Source organism: Amblyomma americanum, unplaced genomic scaffold, assembly GCF_052857255.1.
Source record: "Amblyomma americanum isolate KBUSLIRL-KWMA unplaced genomic scaffold, ASM5285725v1 scaffold_97, whole genome shotgun sequence".
Lineage (NCBI taxonomy): Eukaryota > Metazoa > Arthropoda > Arachnida > Ixodida > Ixodidae > Amblyomma > Amblyomma americanum.
This window is the reverse complement of record NW_027526569.1, coordinates 118373-140717: the sequence shown is the minus strand read 5'-3', so window position 1 is coordinate 140717 and position 22345 is coordinate 118373. Positions and strand designations below refer to the sequence as shown.

The 22345-nt window shown below is 49.3% G+C and overlaps 1 long non-coding RNA gene across 1 annotated transcript; it reads left to right on the top strand.

Annotated features, from left to right (window-relative positions):
• The first annotated feature begins 1970 nt into the window (after positions 1-1970).
• Positions 1971-20950, top strand: LOC144112419 (uncharacterized). Its single transcript, XR_013310253.1, has 4 exons — positions 1971-1998; positions 2290-2319; positions 4865-4914; positions 20863-20950. It is a non-coding gene; the product is annotated as an uncharacterized LOC144112419 (long non-coding RNA).
• Positions 20951-22345: the final 1395 nt, after the last annotated feature.

The window sequence follows — 22345 nt, the reverse complement described above, 5'->3', positions numbered from 1 at the left end:
ATTCCCACATATACAGGAGGTCATTCTCTACGTAACATTCATAGATCCCGTAATTCTACAGCACGAAAGACGAAGGCGAAAAAAAACGCGGGTTGCAGAAATATGGAATTGAACCAACTAGCCCAACTGTCTTTTTGCTCCAGAATCATAGATCCCCGGGGGTCCTCATACCCCTCCAGAAACAGTGGTGCGGCAGATAAGTTATGGGCCACTTACTTGCTATGGCGGCTGCTCCCAGCGGTGGGCCTTGTGCGCCAAGGTTGCTCATCCCGAGAGGACAATAATACTTTAATTGCCACCTGTCACGGTGGCCAGTATTCTCACTATCCGGTAGACAGGTTGTGGTGACGCCGCAAGGTCGTGTGACCTAGGTAGCTCTCCTCCTCTCTGGGCACCACCTGCCAGAATCATGGTCGTGATTTTTCGCTCACAACGCCGACAACGCATACACCGGATTTTCTGGGTACAAGGCGTTTAAAGCTGACGCATTAAAACATTTTGAGCTATGGAAATTGAAAAAAAAACCTAAGGAACTTCTGTGTGATACTACAGTAGAGTTTGGCGTCGAATTCCACCGGCTTGCATGTACAATAGCGTTAAATCAGTAGAAACTATGGGAACAAATTTCTCCAGACGCGTGTGCCGTATGCGTATTTTTACAAATGGTGCAGTCTAAGAATGCGTCCGCTTCTAAACGCCAACGCCCATTCAAGCTACAGGACAAAAAAAAATATATTTTGATTATATAGGTGCGCGGTGGTAACAATTATTATCTCGCTTTCTGTTCCCCTGGCGGCATAACTAACGTCGCCCCAATGCATAACTTTAAGCAATCTACAGAGCGTAATTTTGATTACCCAGTATAGGCCTCGTACGGATGGGTTATTTGAATGCAATGTCATGCCGTTGGTGCTCTGCGACGCGCCTGTGGCAGTTTGTTTTTTGTGTAGGCTGTATTATTATTATTATTATTATTATTATTATTAGGTGACAATGCCGGCGTGTGTTTTAGTATGGCCGCCGAGTTTTTCCTCCGGCGCCTACACCTATCTGAGCGCGAGTACCGTCCCTTGACGAATGGCGGGAGGGAAAATATGCATCGGCGCAGAGGATAGCGCAAACACGCTCACAAGCGAGCAGTGAGGGGGGAGGATGGAAAGCGGGGCGGAAATCTTGCGGGCGTCATCGGGTAATCGATTGCTGTGTCCCGAGTAAGGCGAAATGGGCACAATCCAACAAACGTAAAACCTAACATAATCATTAAATAGAACGCCAGCCTAAGCAATGCTAAGTGTAAATGCAGGTAGCGCAGAGCATAAAATCAGTAGCAATAAAAAACTGCCAAAAGGAAGGGAAATAATTGAAGCATTCTCCTAGCAACGGCACGCGGCAAGAGGAGACAGCAGTAAATACAAAAGCATCACTCTAAATGCGAGTTCTTATTCTGCCGCTCGTTGCAGTGCACCATCTGATCGTCTCTAATTTTTTTTTGTGGTGAAGCGTTTTGTGTTCTCCACACGGGTGCATTTTTTTTTAAATAGCATCCTGCTAATGAGCTCGTCGTATTATGTCATCAGACCGCCTGTAAATTTTCTTTTGTGTGTGCTGTTGCAGCGGTTTACATTTCTCGCACACCTTATAGGAACTAAAAAATGCAATACTACAAAAGAAGGTACGCAAAACGTGCATAATCTTATGCGCTATTCCTGTCCTTCTCAATATCTACCTATATACTAGTTCTTGAATCTTGGAGAAAAAAATTCCGAGCTTGAGTGTTATGCTGTATCATCAGGGCTCTAGTTCAACCGTTTCCATTTCTTTCCCTTTAGGAGAGTGTTTAAACCGACTGCAACAATCCTCTCTAGCGCACTCTGTATGTCGTTTTGCGTGATCGTACGCACGTACATTAACTAGTTCATGTAACCAAGTAAGGTGTCTTGTGACGCAAATTTTTATTTCGTTTTTTTCCAGGTAGGAGTAGGGCTGAAAACTATGATGGTATGTATAACACACTCTTTCTACGCCGAGTGATGCAGCTAGATTTCCAAGCGAACTCGTTAGCACACAAAAGAAGCAGTATGTATTTTATATCATGCTTAGGTTTAAAGAAGTGGAACTTAGCAATTTAATGATCACGTCATCAGCTGAATCTTTCAACGAATGGTTGCGCGCATTAGTAACAGATTTCAGGTTTCTGTTTCTTTCGACTTAAATATGTGCTCCAATGGATCTTCTGTTTAGATGCTTGATGTGAAAAACATAATGATTTATCTCTCATCTTCTATGCAGGTAATTTGACTGAATATGATTATAATGAAGGTAAGCATGCCATCCTAATTTATGACCTTGCAGAAATAATTGTAGCGGCACAATTTCATGTTCCATGATCAATTCTGGGCTCTACTTCTGAGACTTTAGACTTTACGGATGCATTCCTTTTTAGGTGTTTGAGTTTGGTTTCTGGCTTTGACCGATTTAGTTTATCTTTGCGATTATCGATGATGCTCTATACATTTGCATTCATATTATGTGCTCGTTTTCAGACGGTTGTATCTCTGTTCTGATTTGTGAAGTAGTAATAACTTAAGTCCAGATTTCTTGTGCGGAATGTTGTTCACAAGAGAACGTCAAGGCGGATACGCAACCCCAACTCACGACCAATTTGAACTCAGCAGCTTTTCAATGTATTTCGGCAAAAATATATATGCAGAGATTGGCTTGAAACTTATCCAGGCGTAATACTGGAACACTTAAGTCAAGCACGTCGGTGCACGCGTTTTCTCCTTCGATGCTTTGGAGCAGCAGTAATGCATATTCGATAAGTGGACTTCTTGTAGCCCTTTAATTTTTATCTGATATGAAATGGTTTATTTTAGTTCCTCCTCTGCGTCCTTTAGTGATGCCCTCTTTAAATGCTTCTCTAAAGAGGTCACTTGCTACCGAATCTTCTGCTTAGACCTTTCAAAAACGCCCCACCTCCCTTTAGGAGAGCCACAAATATCACGGGATTAGGTTGCTACCACAATCAGCAGTGAGCCCCACTCACCAGTCACCTCGCCGATAGAGAGTTGCAGTTATTGCTGCTTCATTCGGCGTAAATTACTACCTTTATTGTATCACAGAGGTGACGTACCGGGAGTGTAGGTTGCGTGCTGAACTTTGTTAAAGGAAAAATATAAGACGGTCAAGTGTCATGTCTTAGCTCGCGCTTTCTTACATATGGCGTCTTTACGCGCACAGTGCTGGGCGCAAATCGAGCGATGTCTCCGTATACTTGATTTGCGGTATGCTGAGCCGACCACCTTAGTCGCGTGCTGACGGCTGAGAGCTTCCGTATGGCCACTATTTGGACATTCGACCATCATCATAAAGGGATTCTTTTTCTTGAGAAAGGCGATAAGTTTAATGACAGATAAACTACTTTGGAATCACAGGTGTGCCCGAAATATTACGAAGCGCGCTTCTCTTCTTCAAATCTTCTCATGCATTCCGTTTAGAAGATATAGTTTATTGAGTGCATACACTATTAACCGAGAGACACTGCACCACATCTGTGCTTTCTAATTTCTCTCGCTTTATCCTGATTTGTAAACTTCAAGTGTAGGCTATGAGCTCAAGCTAGTTACAATGGTGCACGTTGTATTTGTTCTAATGTGAACTGTAGTCTGGCAAATGAAACCTTGAGATCGAATTGTCATTAGTTTTACTCGTTCCCACCTTTGTGTAAATACTACCGCATCGCACAGAACAGCGCTTAGATAAGTTATACGCCGTATTTATTTATTTATCTGTTTACTCAATAATATATCTTGAAGCCCCAGAGGGGTGTTAAGGAAGAGAAAAGATGAACAAAAAAGTAAATTCTTGATGCAACAAAAAAGAAACAAAATGTAATACTGTAAAGAAAAAGCATAAGTTTGTACAGAATGCAAGATCAGATTAAGTAAAGAAGTAGACCAGTTAAACACACATTTTATAGCGGCAGGTTTAAATAAACACGTGTCAGAAGTATCGGCAACAGAGGTGGGCAGGTGGTTCTAATCGCTCTCCATTTTCGGTATAAATGAGATAAATGTGCAGTGGTCTGGCCCTGTAGGACGCGTTCCTTATAACAACGATGTGTGTGAGCTGATACAAATGGTGATATGAATGTAAGCGGTTTGTAACGCAGAAAGCATGTTGGTTAGAACAACATCTGACACCTTCCGCTCATGCATTTGCTGCGCCACTAGATGCAATAGATATATACACATATTTGACATTTCTTTACTCGATATGTCTCCTATACTTCAAGGTAAGCCTCGGTTCTACCACTCCATTCCGGAAAGAACAAAGATACACTGAGGACAAATTGAAATTGGTTTTATAGATGGATTATTGCGTTTGGATGGCGAAGACGCTAATTTGAATCAATGTGGAGCCTCCACAGGGTAGAAAAAGTGAAACAGAAGTATGCACTTCTCACCATCAGTGGCCGATTTAGCTAGTAAACTTCGAAGTAGAGATGCAGATTCTAGCCTTGCATCACAGGCGTTCGTTTTGTTCCAAGAACAAACAGCAGTGAAGCGGTTCTTTTTTGCGAAAAAAGGAACTGTTGATAGGAAGGATTAGTGCTTACAGAATTACTTTCCATGATGTGGGATGTTTGCCGCCCTTTCATTAGCGTAGTTAGAAAGGCTACTTTCGATTTATGTAATCGGCTTCGATTCCTGGAAGTAAGGAATTGCGAAATTTATACGAACCCAACCGTATATGTAAATCAAGGGGCTTTGGCGTTACTTTCACTAGCAAACTAGCAATGACTGTACCCTTTGCTGTTACAAAAATAATAGTTCTCAATTATCTGCTTTGCTTTCTTTTCCAGAGTGTTCGTGTCCATCTCCACATCTTAACAACACCAATGGAACGTTCCCGGTTAGTGAATGAAAAATTTATTTCTAAAACGAGTCTAAAATTGAAGGGGATGCTTAAGCTCCCCCTTACGGGTGTTACGCGACAGCTAATGAGTTAGTGACCATATATTCTGAATCCGTCATTCTCAGCTTAGCATTCAGTTAACTGGGAGCCCTCATACCTCTTCTGGCGCTGTGGTGCAGCGGTTGAGTTATGCGCCACTGCTCTGCGATGGGAGGTGCTGCCACCGTTGGCACTTGTGCGATCCAAATTGCTTTTACCGAGCAACCTCTCGCGTCTATTCATTAGTTTAACTGCCACCTGTCACGGAGCTCATTTCGCTCACAGTCCGGTGGACAGGTTGTGATGACGCCGCAAGGTTACGTGACCCTAGTGGCCAGCCCGCCTCTATAGTTAGCTTCTTTTCTGAGGATTTTTCGTGGATTTTTGCTCACGGTCAACGACGCCGGATTTTCTAAGACACGAGCTTATTAACGCGCTGTGGCATTTATATACCATCACATGTAGCATTGTAATTCGTAGCTACTTCTTTCTACAAAACCATTCTCATATATTCAATTACTTGAAGCTATAAAAACTCAAACGATCTCTTCTAGCATACGTCTTCACCTCGTGATATTTTAAACCACCTACTGAGAATTAGAGCGATGTTTAACTCGTTTTTCAGATTTCCGAAAAGTTGCTATTTTTCCTCATAAAGTTCTGTCTTCTTTTTCTGGTTTAACTTTTGCACTTCAAAAAAATAGTTTTGAACAGGTGCTCACGTTCAGGTTGATGAAATTAGTAAAAAAAATCCCAATAGTTTACCCATTTGCCGCTAGAGAAAACTTCCGGACATTTTGTTACTTTCTTCAATCCCAAATATTTAAAAAGCTCTTCGTGCCCAATCTTTCTGCATCGCTATTTTTAACAGAACTGGAGACTAACGGTTTCACAGATACGCTTCAGTTGTGAGTTTCATCTGCCTTTATTCATTAATTTAGTTCTTCATTTATTAACTGGCGAGCGGCGTTTTGGTGACAAAGTGTGTGCAGTATTATAGGTCGATATTTTAGGAGCACTTCAGATGATAACTTACAAGTGTTCCTGCTTGCTGAGCAGTCTCGCAACAGAGAAGCAGATTAAGATAGGTAGGGAAGCGTTGGAAACGGTAAGCCAATATACCGACTTAGGGCAGGTACTGTCCGCATGTTTTGACTACGAGAATAAAATTACTAAGAGAGTGAGGATGGTGCGGGATGGATTTAACCGGTGATACAAAGTGATGAAAAGCGGTTGACAAATATCTCTCACGAATAAATGTATATAACTGCTGTATAATAGCGGCAACCATATAGGAGCCAGAGACTGTGATGATAGCAAAAAATGTGAACTCAAACTGAGAACATCGCAGCGAAGTAAAAAGAAAAATGATACATATAACTTTTAGGCACCGGGAGCGATCAGCGCGGGCCAGGCAGAAAACGCGAGTTTTTTACATCCTAGTTGAAATGAAGATAAAATTAGCTTGAGTAAGGAATGTAACCAAAGGGCAAGATAACTGATGGTCCTTAGGGGTACAGGACAGGATTTCAACGGAGTGCAAGAGCAGCAGCAGGGGGCATAAGAGAGTCGGGAAGTGGGGGGGGGGGGGTAGTTTACGAAGTATGTGGGGACAAGCGGGCGCAGTTGCCACTGGACATAGTTAACTGGAGAGATATGGGAGAGACCTTTCTCCTGCTGTAGACATTGGCTTACGATGACCACGTTGGCACCTTAACCAGAGCGCGCAGCTTGTTCGCGAGCAGCTGCGATGGTATTGTGACAATATATCCAGCGATTCGTGAACATTGAAGAAACTAAGTAAATCCTGCCACTCAATATATCTGCCGTTTGAAAAGTAAAGGTCGTTAGAACACTTTCTATGACCAACGTTAAATCGACACGAGGATTGGAAGTAGACGAAGAGATCGCAGCCTCTAGAAGTAGACGACGCTGAAGTGTAGGTCCGTTTTCACTGGTGCCCTCGTTCAGCCGCTGCAGTTCCTTTTCAGTGTAACAACTGTTACACATCTGGTGGAGGTGCGGGGTCGCTTCCCGACCTGCGTACGCCTACGAGATAAAGACGGCACTCACACCGGCCCATCAGCGCCCAAGCCGCCGCCTCCGCGGTGAGACACCTAAGTTCGGGCCTCTTGACAACCCGACGAGGAAGACGCAGCCTCGACCGACGGTCCCACAGGAAATGGCCACAGACAGTAGGTTCCCGGCGCCCATCCTCTACCACACGCCGCGAACACCGCCATCTTTTCACGGCGACGTGTACGAAGATGCGGAAGACTGGCTGGACACCTTCGAGCGGGTCGCCCGCTACAACGGTTGGAGCGACGACCGTAAGCTCCGTAATGTGTATTTTGCGCTCGGGGAATCCGCTAGGACATGGTACGAGAACCACGAGAGCAACCTGTCCACCTGGGAGACATTTCGCCAAAATCTCATAGCTACATTCCCCAACGCAGACCGCCGGGAGAAAGCTGAAGCTGCGCTTCGCTCCCGTAACCAGCGGACTAACGAAAGCGTCCGCATGTATGTAGTGGACATGACGCGCCTATTCAAGCGTGCTGACCCATCCATGGCGGAGGAGACGAAGCTTCGCCACCTCATGCGCGGGGTCAAGCAGAAACTTTTCGCCGGTCTTGTGCGCAGTCCACCGCGTACTGTTGCCGAATTCCTCACGGAAGCGACTACCATGGAGACGACGCTCCTGCAACGCGCCCGGCAATACAATCGGGATGTAAGCACGCTTGGGCCCGCTGTTTCTTCGATGCCGCTAGGGAGTGATGCGGCCGTTTTACGGGACCTAATCAGGTCGATCGTCAGGGAGGAATTACAAGCCCTCCAGCTGCCTCCCAGCGCGCCGTCTGTTACATCGCTGTCTGAAGTCGTCCGGGACGAGGTGCGCCTAGCAGCGCAGCAGCAACAACTGCCTGAGATCCCAAGACAGACTGAGGTCAGAACAACCTATGCATCTGTCCTCTGCCGGGCCCCAACGCCAGGCTACGACGTGAATACCGCGACTCACGCAGTGCAGCAGTCTGGTCTTTCCCGTGTGCCTGCTCGAGCAGCTTATCAGCGGCCACGGAAGTGTGAAGTGTGGCGTGCACCGGACCGGCGGCCCCTTTGCTACCATTCCCCTTTGCTACCACTGTGGTGAGGCGGGACATCTTTACAGGGCCTGCCCGTACCGCCGAGTGGGTCTGCGTGGTTTCGCGCCCGACGACCCTTGCCCCCGGAATGGCGAACGACCATTCGAAATTGAAGCTAATCTGTCGGCCCGTCAGAGGCCTGGGACATACGGTCGCTACGATCCTAGGTCGTCATCTCCGCTGCGTTACCGTTCCCCAAGCCCTCGCCGAGACGCCGGCTACCCTGAGCGGCGTTCTCCCAGTCCACGACGGGAAAACTAATTCCAGCGGTCTCCGGAGGCAAGGCCGCTGCTGTCGGGAAAACTGAAGATCCTCCGCCGCCGATATACCGATACGCTGATTCTTCTCTGGGGCAGGGTAGCGACAGCATCCGACGCGCTACTTCTGATTTGCGTGTGACGATTGACGGAACTGACACCATCACTTTACTTGATACTGGGGCTGACTATTCCGTGATGAGCTACACCCTCGCCCAGGAATTGAGCAAAGTTTTGACACCATGGTTGGGCCCTAGCATTCGCACGGCTGGAGGTCACCTCATTAGCCCGGCCGGAAGGTGCACAGCCCGAGTCGGCATCCGCGGTCTACGTGGGTGAATTCGTCGTGTTGAGCGAGTGTTCAAGAGATTTGATCCTGGGCCTCGACTTTCTACAGGCAAACGGTGCTGTGATCGATCTACACGAGGGGCGAGTCACATTTTCGACGAAGCAAGCCGTGGCGCACAGTAACACAGAAGGCCCAGGAGTCAACGCTCTGCCTATAGTCGAAGACGACGTAATGCTGCCACCTTGGTCCAGTGTGCTGGTGTTAGTGAGGAACGACTCGTTTCACGACTACGAAGGTATTGCGGAAAGTCACCCTTCGCTGTTGCTCGAGAAGGGTGTGGCTATTGCGCGCGGTCTTGTTGAACTGAATGACGGCTGTGCGACAGTTTTTCTGACAAATTTCATGAACGAAATTCAGCACCTCGCCAAGGGAACGGCCGTCGCCTTCCTCGACGACGTGGATAGGTTGCCGAATCTGTGCCCCGTACAGGTGAATCTTCACGACGATGCCGCACTAAGTAACGTCCTTCAGAAGGTTAAAATCAAGCCGGAGTTGTCACCTCATCAGAAGAACCTTCTGTCGGCGCTGCTACTTGACTTTAAAGATTGCTTCGCGGCGAGCTCCAAGGTCGGACGTACGCCGGTAGCCAAGCATCGCATTGTCACCGATTCGGCCACGCCACCAGTTTGTCAGCATTCATACCGCGTTTTGCCTAAAGAGCGCGAAGCTGTTAGGACGCAAGTCGATGAAATGCTTGCAGACTACGTTATACAGCCGTCAACAAGTCCGTGGGCGTCGCCGGTGGTCCTGGTGAAAAAGAAAGACAACACGTTGCGATTCTGTGTTGATTACACTAAACTGAATAATGTTACCAAAAAGGACGTATACCCACTCCCGAGGATCGATGATGCCCTTGACCGACTCCGGGACGCCAGGTTCTTCTCTTCCTTAGATCTGAAAAGCGGATATTGGCAGATCGAGGTGGACGAGCGAGACCGCGAGAAAACGGCTTTCGTGACACCCGACGGTCTGTACGAATTTAAGGTGCTCCCGTTTGGACTTTGCTCCGCTCCGGCCACATTTCAACGCATGATGGACACTGTTTTAGCTGGTTTGAAGTGGCAGACGTGCCTTGTGTACCTGGACGACGTGGTAATCTTTTCGTTTAGCTTCGAACAACACTTGCAGCGATTGCACATTGTCCTTCAAGCTCTTCAGTCTGCACAACTAACGATCAAGCCAGAGAAATGCCATTTCGCCTTCGAGGAGCTCCGTTTCTTAGGACATGTTGTCAGCGCACAAGGTGTTCTTCCAGACCCCGACAAGACTTCCGCCGTCTCCAGTTTCCCACGCCCAACCGACAAGAAGGCCCTCCGACGTTTTTTGGCCCTCTGCTCGTACTACCGCCGCTTTGTTAAAGATTTTTCTCGCCTAGCTGAGCCATTGACTGCCTTGACTCGAGATGACACACCCTTCGAATGGGGAAGTGCTCAAGACGCAGCCTTCGAGGAACTCCGCTGCCGCCTTCAAAGTCCACCAATACTAGCTCATTTTGACGAGAATGCAGAGACTGATGTCCACACTGACGCCAGCAATGTCGGCCTCGGAGCGATCCTCGTACAGTGGCAGGACGGCGCAGAGCGAGTAATCGCCTACGCGAGCCGCACACTTTCTCGATCGGAACGGAACTATTCGACGATCGAAAAAGAGTGCCTTGCCGTCATCTGGGCTCTGAGTAAGTTTCGACCTTACATCTACGGCCGACCGTTTCGTGTTGTCAGCTATCATCACTCGCTATGCTGGCTGACCAGCATTCAAGACCCTTCTGGCCGGTTGGCCAGATGGAGCCTCCGTTTACAGGAGTACGACGTTACGGTCGTCTATAAATCGGGTCGGCAGCACCAGGCCGCGGACTGTTCATCACGACCGCCCGTGGAACCGGCTACGTAAGACATTCCCGAAGATTGCCCTGTTCTTTGTGCCATTAGCATCTCCCGTATGGCACAGCTTCAACGAGAAGATTCTGAGTTGGCGCCAGTCGTTAAGTATCTGGAGGGTTTGAATTCTCATGTACATCGTGTGTTTCACCGTGGACTACAGACCTTCATTCTGCGGCGTGCGTGGTGTCCTCTACAAGCGCAACTTTGACAGCAACAAAGAGACGTTTCTGTTGTTGTGCCATCCCAGTTATGCTCCGAAATCTTAAGCTCTTGTCATGATGAACCATCCGCCGGCCACTTGGGGGTTAGTCGCACACTGGCAAAGATTCGGCTTAAGTATTACTGGCCCAATTTACTCCCATTCGTGCGTAGATACGTAACAACATGCCGGGATTGCCAACGGCGCAAATCTCCTCCTCTGAAGCCAGCCGGTTTTCTGCAGCCCATAGCACCACCAAAGACCCCTTTTCAGCAAATTGGCATAGACCTCCTTGGCCCTTTTCCGAAGTCGACCAGAGGAAACCGGTGGATTGCGGTCGCGACAAATTATTTGAACCGATACGCTGAGACCACGTCACTTGCAAACGGTACTGCTGCTGAAGTCGCCGACTTCTTCGTCCACAACATCGTCCTGCGCAATGGCGCTCCTGCAGCTATCATTACTGACCGTGGAGCTGCATTTACGGCCCGCTTCACTCAGGCTGTACTCAAGCTCACGCACACCAGCCATAGACGTACAACAGCCTACCACCCGCAGACAAATGGCTTGGTAGAACGCCTCAACAGGACCTTGACCGACATGCTTTCCATGTATATTGATATCGAGCACAAGACATGGGACGAAATTCTCCCATACGCAACATTCGCGTATAATACCGCGCAGCAAGAGACGACGCAGTTCACTCCGTTCGAATTAGTCTTCGGTCGACAGGTTACCACCCCCCTCGATGCTATGCTACCCGTGGACCCCCCTGACTGTGAGAGTGAACTTGTTGTCGACGTCGCCACCTATGTTCAGCGCGCGGAAGAAGCACGGCAACTGGCCAGACACCGCATTCACCGTCAGCTGCAGATCGATGCTGACCGCTACAACCTTGGACGCCGCTACGTTACCTACCACCCAGGCGACTATGTGTGGGTTTGGACGCCCGTTCGTCGTCGCGGGCTGTCCGAAAAGTTACTGCGCCGCTACTTCGGCCCTTACCTTGTTGTCCGCCGCCTCAGGGACGTAACGTACGAAGTTGCACCAGCGTCACCAGCTCGTTCATCGCACAACGGCAAGCGCAGCGACGTTGTGCATGTGGTGCGAATGAAGCCGTACTACGAGCGACCCCCCGAGTGACTTTCCGGCTGATGTCAGACTCGTGGTGTACCTCTTGAACACTTTTTCTCCCGCTATTCGGTCTGACGGTAACACCGCATCGGGGCGATGCTCCTGAAGAGGGGGCAGTGACACGAGGATTGGGAGTAGACGAAGAAAGATCGCAGCCTCTAGAAGTAGACGACGCTGAAGTGTAGGTCCGTTTTCTCTGGTGCCCTCGTTCAGCCGCTGCAGTTCCTTTTCAGTGTAACAACTGTTACATTATATTGTCTTCAGAACCTAACCACCAAAATCAAGGAGGCACACTTGTAATATGGCATAATTGTCAATTCTCCAACCGAGCTCAGCCATACAGCTACAAACGAAATGTTTGCCACTGTTATGAAAACTTAGCAGAGGAAGAAATTAATAAAAGTATAAGGTGAACGTTTTTACCAATTTGCTCTAAACAACACTCTGAGTTCATATCAACAAGTTTTTGTATTGCTATTGGTGGCCAGTACGGAGATAAGGAGGTGCACAAGCCACAGCTTTCAGTCATTTGTCAATGGTATTGCCGCGAAGCTTGCTTTTTGTCTGATCTTCTTATCGCGGCAGGCACGCCGCATTATCAATTTTCTGGGACGCGAGACGCGACCAGAGTTATCTCGATTTTTCCTTGCCTCGCGCAAGTGTGCCTACTATGTTCTGAAACTTTCCTTGCCGCCTTTAAAAATCGAGCACGGCTAAGAGCGGCGGGCATTCTGTTAGTCGACGACCACCGAGCACGTTCGCTGCTATCGCCGCCGCTGAGTTTTCAGAGCTGTTCTTAGTGGGCGTAAGCCAGCCTATTAAAGTATTCTCTTACGAGCTGCTCTGTGCCTTCCTCAAGACCGGACCCCAGTTGGTGCTACGTGACCCCGGCGGAGTTCCCGTCGCCACCTCGTGACATCTGGTGGACGCGCTGGGTACATGCACCCAACCCAACCTGGAAGATCCACCGTAGAGAACGAGAGCCAAGAAGATCCTGAGGTACGACACAGCCGCCGTCTTCAAGGCCTGCAAGCTCAGCACGGATTACTACCGGATCCTACTCGACAACGACAACAAGCTCCAGCGCCCACCATGACCGAGCCAGCGACGTCCACCCCTGTCATGCTCCACCAGCCACGGGTGCCTCCAACCTTCCACGGCTACCCTGGCGACGACCCGGAAGATTGGATAGACAACTTTGAGCGCGTGGCTACATTTAACAGGTGGGAAGATGACATGAAGCTCCGCTATGTTTTCTTTTCCCTTGACGGTCCTGCAAGAACGTGGTACGAAAACCACGAGACTACCTTGAAGACCTGGAAATTATTCAAGTCTGAAGTCGTGAAGGCGTTTACCAACATTCTCCGGAAGGAAAAGGCGCAGATGCTGCTGGACTCACGGATGCAGCACCCAAACGAAACTGTCAGCATGTACCTCGAAGAAATGCAGCGTCTTTTCCGCCGAGCTGACCCGAATATGACGGAGGAGAAGAAAACCGGATATCTAATGCGGGGCGTAAAGGAGTCTCTTTTCGCTGGCCTCGTACGAAATCCGCCCAAGACTGTCGCCGAATTCGCCGAAGAAGCGTCAACGATTGAGAAGACCCTGGACGCCCGCACAAGGCAGTACAACCGACCACCGCAGGTCTGCTCCAGCTTTCCGGACACGACGACTACAACCAGCGACTTGCGGGAGATCATCCGTGAAATCGCCCGCGAAGAACTACGCCGGCTGCTGCCATCATCTTCACAACCTCAAGTAGCGAGCCTGACGGAAGTCGTCCGTGAAGAAGTGCGGCATGCGCTTGGCTCCCCTTCTGCGACGACTGAACCTCAAGCTCCAGCCATGAGTTACGTCGCTGCAGTACGCAAGCCCGCGCCTCGACGTGCCACCCCAAGCCCTATTCGACGTGAGCCAGCAGTGCTGGACCGCCGCCCTCCGGGCCCCGCCCACCCGACCTACGAACAACGTTCGGGCCCAAGGAAATGCGACACCTGGAGAACCCGTGACAACCGTCCGCTGTGCGTCCACTGCGGTGAAGCCGGTTACGTCCTGCGTCACTGACCGTTCCGACGCATCGGTCTTCGCGGATTCGCCGTTGACGCACCACGACCACGCTTCGACCAACATCCACAAGAAATCGACGACTACCTGCGCCGCGACGAATACGTGTCGAGCCGATTTTCCCGCTCACCCTCGCCGCGAGCCTCGCGCTTCACGTCACCCTGCCACAGCTACGCAGCGGCTGTGCGAGGAAGGTCCCCCAGCCCCCGTAGGGGAAACTGAAAACAGCAACCTTAGGAGGTGAGGTTGCTTCCCGGCAAAAAAAAACGAAGACCCTCCAACGACGAGAACTCACGGCGACGCCGCACCGACGACGACACGACGCAACTTAGAGACCCCCAGGCCACCGACATCGACAAGCCCCTGCAGCCGCAGTCGCAATCACCGACCAAGCCGTGACCCGACGCCGAAAGTTACGTGCAACGCAAGAGCAAGGACTTCCGATCTAGAGGTGACTGTCGACGGCTGAAACGTTACTGCTCTAATCGACACGGGAGCTGACTATTCCGTGCTGAGTGGTTCCTTCGCCGACCGGATCAAGAAAGTGACGACGACTTGGGATGGCCCGCAGATGCGCACAGCAGGCGGACACCTCATCACGCCATCAGGAAGGTGCACTGCGAGACTGACTGTCAACGGACACACATATCCGACAGTATTCGTAGTACTTCAGAAATGTTCCCGTGACGTCATTCTGGGGATGGACTTCTTGACACAGCACCGCGCTGTCATCGACCTCAAGTCCAAGTCCATCACGCTTTCGACGGACGAAGCTTTACCTCCTAAAACGACCCCAGAGCAGTCAAAGGCCCTCAGTGTTCTCGATGAAGAACTAACCATACCACCCCGGTCCAGCGTCATCGTCCCCCTCTGTGCAAGAAATTTCGAAGACGCAGAAGGCATCATCGAGGGAAACACGCAGTTGCTCTTAGACAGACGACTTGGCGTCGCAAGAGGCATCGCTCATTTGCGGCATGGAAAAGCCGAAGTACTGGTCACGAACTTCAGCGAAGAATACCGACACCTCAACAGAGGCACTACAATTGCGTTCTTGGACGAAGCAACTGATTTACTGGACGCCTTCATCATCTCCGACGAACCTGCAAATGACAGCCTAAAGCAAGACCATGCTCCCACGTTCGCCATCAACCCAGCATTACCCCGGGACCGACAAGAGAAAATCACCCTTCTTCAAAGTTACAGCGAATGTTTCGCCTCGTTATCAAAGGTGCGACAAACGACGATAGCCAAACATCGAATTATAACCGACGAACACACCAGACCTCTCCGCCAAAGCCCTTACCGTGTGTCGCCGCGAGAACGACAGGCCATCCGGGACCAAGTAGAGGAAATGCTTCGCGACGACGTCATCCAACCTTCGAAGAGCCCATGGGCGGCACCGGTCGTTCTAGTGAGAAAGAAAGACGGTGCTCTTCGATTCTGCGTCGATTATCGGCGACTGAACAAGATTACGAAAAAAGACGTCTACCTCCTCCCGAGGATCGACGACACTCTGGACAGGCTCTGCCACGCCAAGTATTTTTCGTCGATGGATCTCAAGAGTGGATATTGGCAGATTGAAGTCGACGAAAGAGACCGGGAAAAGACTGCCTTCATCACACCGGACGGACTGTACGAGTTCAAAGTCATGCCATTTGGGCTTTGCTCCGCACCCGCAACTTTCCATAGGGTAATGGACACAGTGTTGGCAGGCCTCAAGTGGCAAACCTGTCTCGTCTATCTAGACGACGTTGTAGTCTTCGCAGCGAGCTTCGAGGAACACCTCCGGAGGCTGAAGGCAGTACTCGACGCAATCAAGTTATCCGGACTTACCCTGAAGCCTGAAAAGTGCCGGTTTGCCTACCACGAATTATTGTTTCTCGGCCACATCATCAGCAAGGACGGCGTGCGCCCCGACCCGCAGAAGACAGCCGCCATTGCCAATTTCCCGCAGCCTCACGACAAGAAGGCGGTCCGCAGATTTCTGGGATTGTGTGCTTATTACAGACGCTTTGTGAGGAATTTTTCGCACGTCGCTTAACCTCTGACCAAGCTCTCCAAGGCAGACGTACCATTCACATGGAATTCGGCACAAGCGGAAGCCTTCAACGAACTTCAGCGTCTCCTGCAGTCTCCACCGGTGCTAGGGCACTTTGAGGAAAACGCCGAGACAGAAATCCATACCGACGCAAGCAGCTTTGGTCTAGGCGCCGTGCTCGTCCAGAAAAACGAAGGAGTCGAAAAAGTAATAGCATATGCAAGTCGTTCATTGTCGAAAGCAGAAGCGAACTATTCGACCACTGAAAAGGAGTGCCTTGCGATCGTCTGGGCTACATCGAAGTTCCGTCCCTTCTTGTATGGAGCCCGTTCAAGGTTGTGAGCGACCACCATGCATTGTGCTGGCTGGCTAACTTGAAGGACCCCTCTGGCCGTCTCGCTCGATGGAGCTTGCGCCTCCAAGAATTCGACGTCACGGTGGTCTACAAGTCTGGGCGAAAGCACTCCGACGCTGACTGCCTGTCACGAGCCCCTGTCGACACGCCGCCAAAAGACGATGACGACGACGCTTTCCTTGGACTCCTAAGTTCCAGCGACTTCGCACGACAGCAGCAATCTGATCCTGACCTACAGCGCCTGCACGAGTATCTTGAGGGGAAGTCTCCTTCACCTCCTGCCCTCTTCAGGCGTGGACTATCGTCCTACTGTCTGCAACAGGGAATCGTCGTGAAGAAGAATTTCTCACAGAACAAGGCCGCCTACCTTCTCGTCGTCCCGAAGAGCCTTCGGGAGGAAATTCTGCAGGCTCCGCATGACGAACCAATGGCTGGCCACCTCGGGTTTACTCGCACCCTCCGCCGAATCCAAGAGAGATATTACTGGCCTCGTCTATCCTCCGACGTCGCGCACTACGTTAAGAGTTGTCGTGAATGCCAACGCCGGAAAACGCCACCGAAAAGACCAGCAGGGTTCCTGCAGCCGATTCGACCGCCATCGAGACCTTTCCAGGAGGTCGGTATGGACCTACGTGGCCCCTTCCCAACATCAACGACGGGCAACAAGTGGATTATCGTGGCGACCGATTATCTCACCAGGTACGCCGAAGCAAAGGCCCTCCCGAACGGCACAGCAGCAGAAGTCGCCAAATTCTTCGTCGAATCCATTCTTTTACGACACGGCGCCCCCGAAATACTGATAACAGACAGGGCGACAGCGTTCACGGCGGAGCTAACCCAGGCCATTCTGCAGCACAGCTATACAAGTCCCCGGAGAACAACTGCGTATCATCCGCAGACAAACGGGCTTACAGAACACCTCAACAAGACCATCGCCGATATGCTTTCTATGTACGTAGACGCAGAACACAAGACATGGGACGTCATTCTTCCCTATGTGGTGTTCGCCTACAACACCGCTGTGCAAGAGACCACCCAAATGACACCATTTAGTCTCGTCCACGGGAGGGGGGCCACGACCACACTCGACGCCATGCTGCCCGACGTTACCGACGAAAGTAACCTCGACGTCGCCGCCTACCTGCAGCGCGCAGAACAAGCTCGACGACTTGCCCGTGAGAGAATACAAGACCAGCAGCGCACCGACGCCCGACGCTACAATCTTCGAAGACGCGCAGTGCAATACAAGCCAGGCGATAGAGTTTGGGTTTGGACGCCGATTCGCCGCCGCGGACTGAGTGAAAAACTTCTGCGCCGCTATGTCGGCCCGTACAGGATTCTTCGCAGACTGGGTAATCTGGACTATGAAGTCGTCCCTGACGGAGTTACAGCATACCAGAGACGCCGCACACGCTCAGAAGTTGTCCACGTCGCCCGTCTGAAGCCTTACTATTCGCGCTAATGACTCTTTGTGTTTACATTATGAGTATTTATTTTGTATGCTCTGTATCTTTATGTCCGTTATCCCAGTTTTAAGCATCGGGTCGATGCTTCTTTAAGGGGGGAGTAATGCCGCGAAGCTTGCTTTTTGTCTGATCTTCTTATCGCGGCAGGCACGCCGCATTATCAATTTTCTGGGACGCGAGACGCGACCAGAGTTATCTCGATTTTTCCTAGCCTCGCGCAAGTGTGCCTACTATGTTCTGGAACTTTCCTTGCCGCCTTTAAAAATCGAGCACGGCTAAGAGCGGCGGGCATTCTGTTAGTCGACGACCGCCGAGCACGTTCGCTGCTATCGCTGCCGCTAGTGTTTGCAGAGCTGTTCTTAGTGGGCGTAAGCCAGCCTATTAAAGTATTCTCTTACGAGCTGCTCTGTGCCTTCCTCAAGACTGGACCCCAGTTGGTGCTACGTGACCCCGGCGGAGTTCCCGTCACCACCTCGTGACAGTATGATCGTTCTTTCTGCCGTAGTTAGCTTTGTCAGTAAATAAAAATATTAAATTTTTGGTCCACTCATAAAAGAGAATGACAAAGGGAAGTTTCACAAACAATGTTTCATTAGCAAACCTCACTACTATGAGACTGCCGATATTGAAGCAAAAGACAGGCCATAGCATATTGACATGTGTAAGAACCGCTTCCGTGTAGCTATGCGGAAAAAATAAGAACAAATTTTTTGTATTTAAGCGCCAAGATTCCCCTGTGTCTGTGTCTATCCCAGTTCTAAAAAAGAAAGAAGTGCCACCGCAGAGGGTCGTGAAAAATTTGTTTCCAAAGTCGCGGACCGCATATGCACACCACATTTAAATAACACAACTCACAAATGAAAGGAATTACGATAATTTGTACATCCAAATTATGTAAATAATTTTCAGCCGTACAGCTAGTCTTTATGGCATGCCACAAAATGGACGTGTCCAAATGAGCATCTAGATCACAAAGCATTCAGCGGGGCTTCTGTTATTGCAGAAGGGGAGTAGAATTCTCGACAGTGTGACAAGGGAAAGCCTTTCGCTCAGTGCTTTCCATTCGCGCCCCACACGCTTTTCAGTCTGGTATTTTGGCCCTTCCTTGGTTGGTTTCTACAACATAGCCTTTCACTTTACCCTACACGTAACTGGGGGCCATGGCGATATAACCGCTGAAAATGCGTGTGGGAGGCGAGAAGTACGTCACCACGTGCTGTGCGCAAGGCACCCCAGAACAGTGGTGAGGATAAGCACCGTAGAGAAGCTGTGATCTAGAGATTGTTGAACGGGAAAGCAGTTACACGCAGCGGTAGCAAAGGCAGCGCTGAAGTTGTCGAAAGGCCAGTGCTTGTGAAAGACCCTGCCTGACCAGCGGCTGGGTAGTTACAGTAGTGCACGTACACCGCTGGCACCGCTTTTCAATACATCAAGAGTTAAATCACAATCCATAACAATGTCCCGGCAATAGAAGGTCTCATTTTGGAGCCCTCGGCCGCCAGTAAATGATGGAGGACTGCTCCCCGGTGCGCCGCTTGAGCGCTCTGGACAGCTGTGTGGACGATTGTACATGCACGCCGTACTTTTTCTGACCCGCGCATGGCCAGTGCTGAGAAAATGTGGAGAGGTGGGCACGTAAAAGCAAAGAGCGTCTTCGTATGAATTTTGAGGTGCAAATACCTGACATACGAAGAACGTTGCTCAAGTCTTTCAAATGACAAAAACACAAGATGTTTCAATTATCTACCCTCTCGTGGCGATGACTCACAAAGAAGTGCCTTACCCATATTTGACATGATGACCATGTGCGGTGCGTTTACCTCCAGTGTGCGCCCTGTTTTCTCCTGCGGAGTGCTGCTTAATTATATTTCTGACGTCTCTTCGCAGCGTTCTTAAGATTTATGTAGTCTGCTATCAGGGAGAAAACTGTCCAAAGAAAGCGGCAGGAAATACACTGCATAGCTTTGTTGGCTGGTGCTCCGAGGCCACTCTCCTCGAGAAAAAGCCGGATTCGTCTGCTTCGAGGCGCGGTAGAAAAAATCAGGTGCCTGTTTGCACATATCACACCTATGAGCTTAAGTCGCGTTTCGTACGCCAAGTGGAGCTTCTCTCGCCGATATTATATGTTCTCAAAGTTCTAATTACAATGAGCTCTCAAAACTACTTAAGTGATTTGAATGCGAGAACACTGTTTTTGTTTTTATTCATTGCATTTTTTCTTCCTTTTTAATGACGCACATTATCGTTAGCACAGTCGGCTGCCGCGGTGGCCCAGTGGCAATGGTGCTCGGCTGCAGACCCGAAAGACACGGGTTCGATCCCAGCCGGTGCAGTCGAATTTTGATCGAGACGAAATTCTAGAGGCCCGTGTACTGATCGATGCCAGTGCGCGTTAAAGAACCCCGGGTGGTCTAAATTTCAGGAGCCCTTCACTACGGCGTCCCTCGTAGCCTGAGTCGCTTTGGGATGTTAAAACCCCATAAAATAAACCATCATTAGCATATTCGTAAGGCAATGCATATACTAGGTTAACCTTTGTTCGTTAGGTCGAAACGGTGTTTTCATCCCAGAGGTTGAATCTGCGCCTCGCAATCTGATAGTCCTAGGTTCAATTCCCCGGAAGTTTTGAAGAAACTTTTTTTTTTCATACCACGGTGACGCCATGTGCCAATTTTGGGGCCACTACTGCTGGTCAGCGCCAACTGCGGGTTTCGTTGCGTGCCACCCATATATTGGTTTCGCAATCAAAATAATTCTGTTGACACCGAGCACTCGTCAGTATCTAGTTTCGTGTAGTCTTTCCGCAGTTTCGCGAAGTGTTTAAAAGCGCATTCTGAACAATTATCTAAACAAGCGCCTAAATTTTAGGAATTCTTTTATAATGGGGTTGGTGCGCGCTTTTGTTGTTTTTCTATATAATCGCCAAGATTAGTTAAAAGCTGCTCATAAAACGGCAATTTTGACAACAAGGTGAAATAAGAATTTTTTTCCGCACGACATATATTTCTTGTTTTCCCCCAGAAACCATTGGGATGCCACTACTTTTGCAACGTCACACTCTGTACAGCACCAGATGGCTACTCATGTTATGTATGTATTTTACTAGATAACTTTGGCATTTTGTTCTTAAATAACGACTTTTTTCAACTTCTGTTCATACTGCTATTGGCCTGGTTCTGTGTTGCGACATCGTTAGCAATTTGCGATCTCACTGCGACCAACCGAAGCTTGCTTTCATTGTTTATTAACAAGGAGTTTAAGCCATGGAGGCTCGAAGCGTTTTCCGAGCATCGCAAGCAACGTTAGTGCTAGAAAAAGAATATCTCGACAGTGCATACAGGAGCGCTAACTTCCACGTGCTGCCTTTGTTGCGACAGCCACGTGCAATCGTGATCGAAAATGGACAAACAGAAGGTTGGAAAAAATTTCCCATGCCACCGCGCCGTAGGCAAGAGCGGACTAGCGCTGCGCTAGTATCGCAGGCGCGCTACGGCACTCGCCGGCTGCGAGGACAGATGCTGCGAGGGGTACAGTGTTCAGTTTCTTGATCTCCTACATAATGAATTCTGCGGAGAACCAGTGTGTCGCTTGACTTGACTGCTTACGCTTCTAAATGCGCTGCGTTAAGGCGCTTGGCAGCAGGGAAGATTTTGCACACTGCAACTAGTAGAATCTCAGCACAAATCAACTGGAAAAGTGATCAGCCAAAGGAGCGAAACGGTGGTATTTCGGAAATTACTCTTGAGTTTTTGAGAATGCTCCTATTCTCTCTCTCCTGTGTCTCACATTGATTCCCGCAAAACTTCTTGCCTCTTGTTCCTACCCTTAAGGGCGAAGAGCTGCCGCATTTAGCTTTGCAATCGCATGGCCGTTTCTTTATGGTGTTGATTATTTATTGCGCATGTTTTTTTTTCCGCCAGGAAAACGGCCTGTAGGAACGACCTATGTTTGTACAGAAAATAAACAAAATTCGTAAATAATGGGTAAATAAAAAAATATCTGGCGGAAGGTAGAGTTCAGCGCGGCACAGAGCAATGCGATTAAAATATATCACTGCGCGAGCAGATTTTTCCTCTTTCGCAATACCTTTCGGCAATTTAACGCGGCATCAATAGTTAAATCAAGCCATTGAAGAATTCGCCATTGGTAAATAGCAAAATATTTACAATCTGCTCGCATTTACAATAAAAAACAAAGTGCATAAGCGATGTCCTTAGAATGACCTTTCTTAGCACAACAGGACAACAAAAAGGAGGCAACCAGACAGCGCTACTTTGCTGCGTCATCTCTGTGCCGTCTCGTCGCTATACCAACGACCCTTCTAAGAATATGAACCAGCAACCTCAGCATTAACGTTTGCAGCAAGAACGCTGTCTTTGTATCAGTTTTTTGCAGCACGAGATTGGCGTAAACGCCACCCGTACTAATCCACCTGGAGCGCTTGCGAGATATTCGCAAAGGTGGAATTTTCATTTAGAAGGTCGTGCTCTGTACAGGGAGAAGA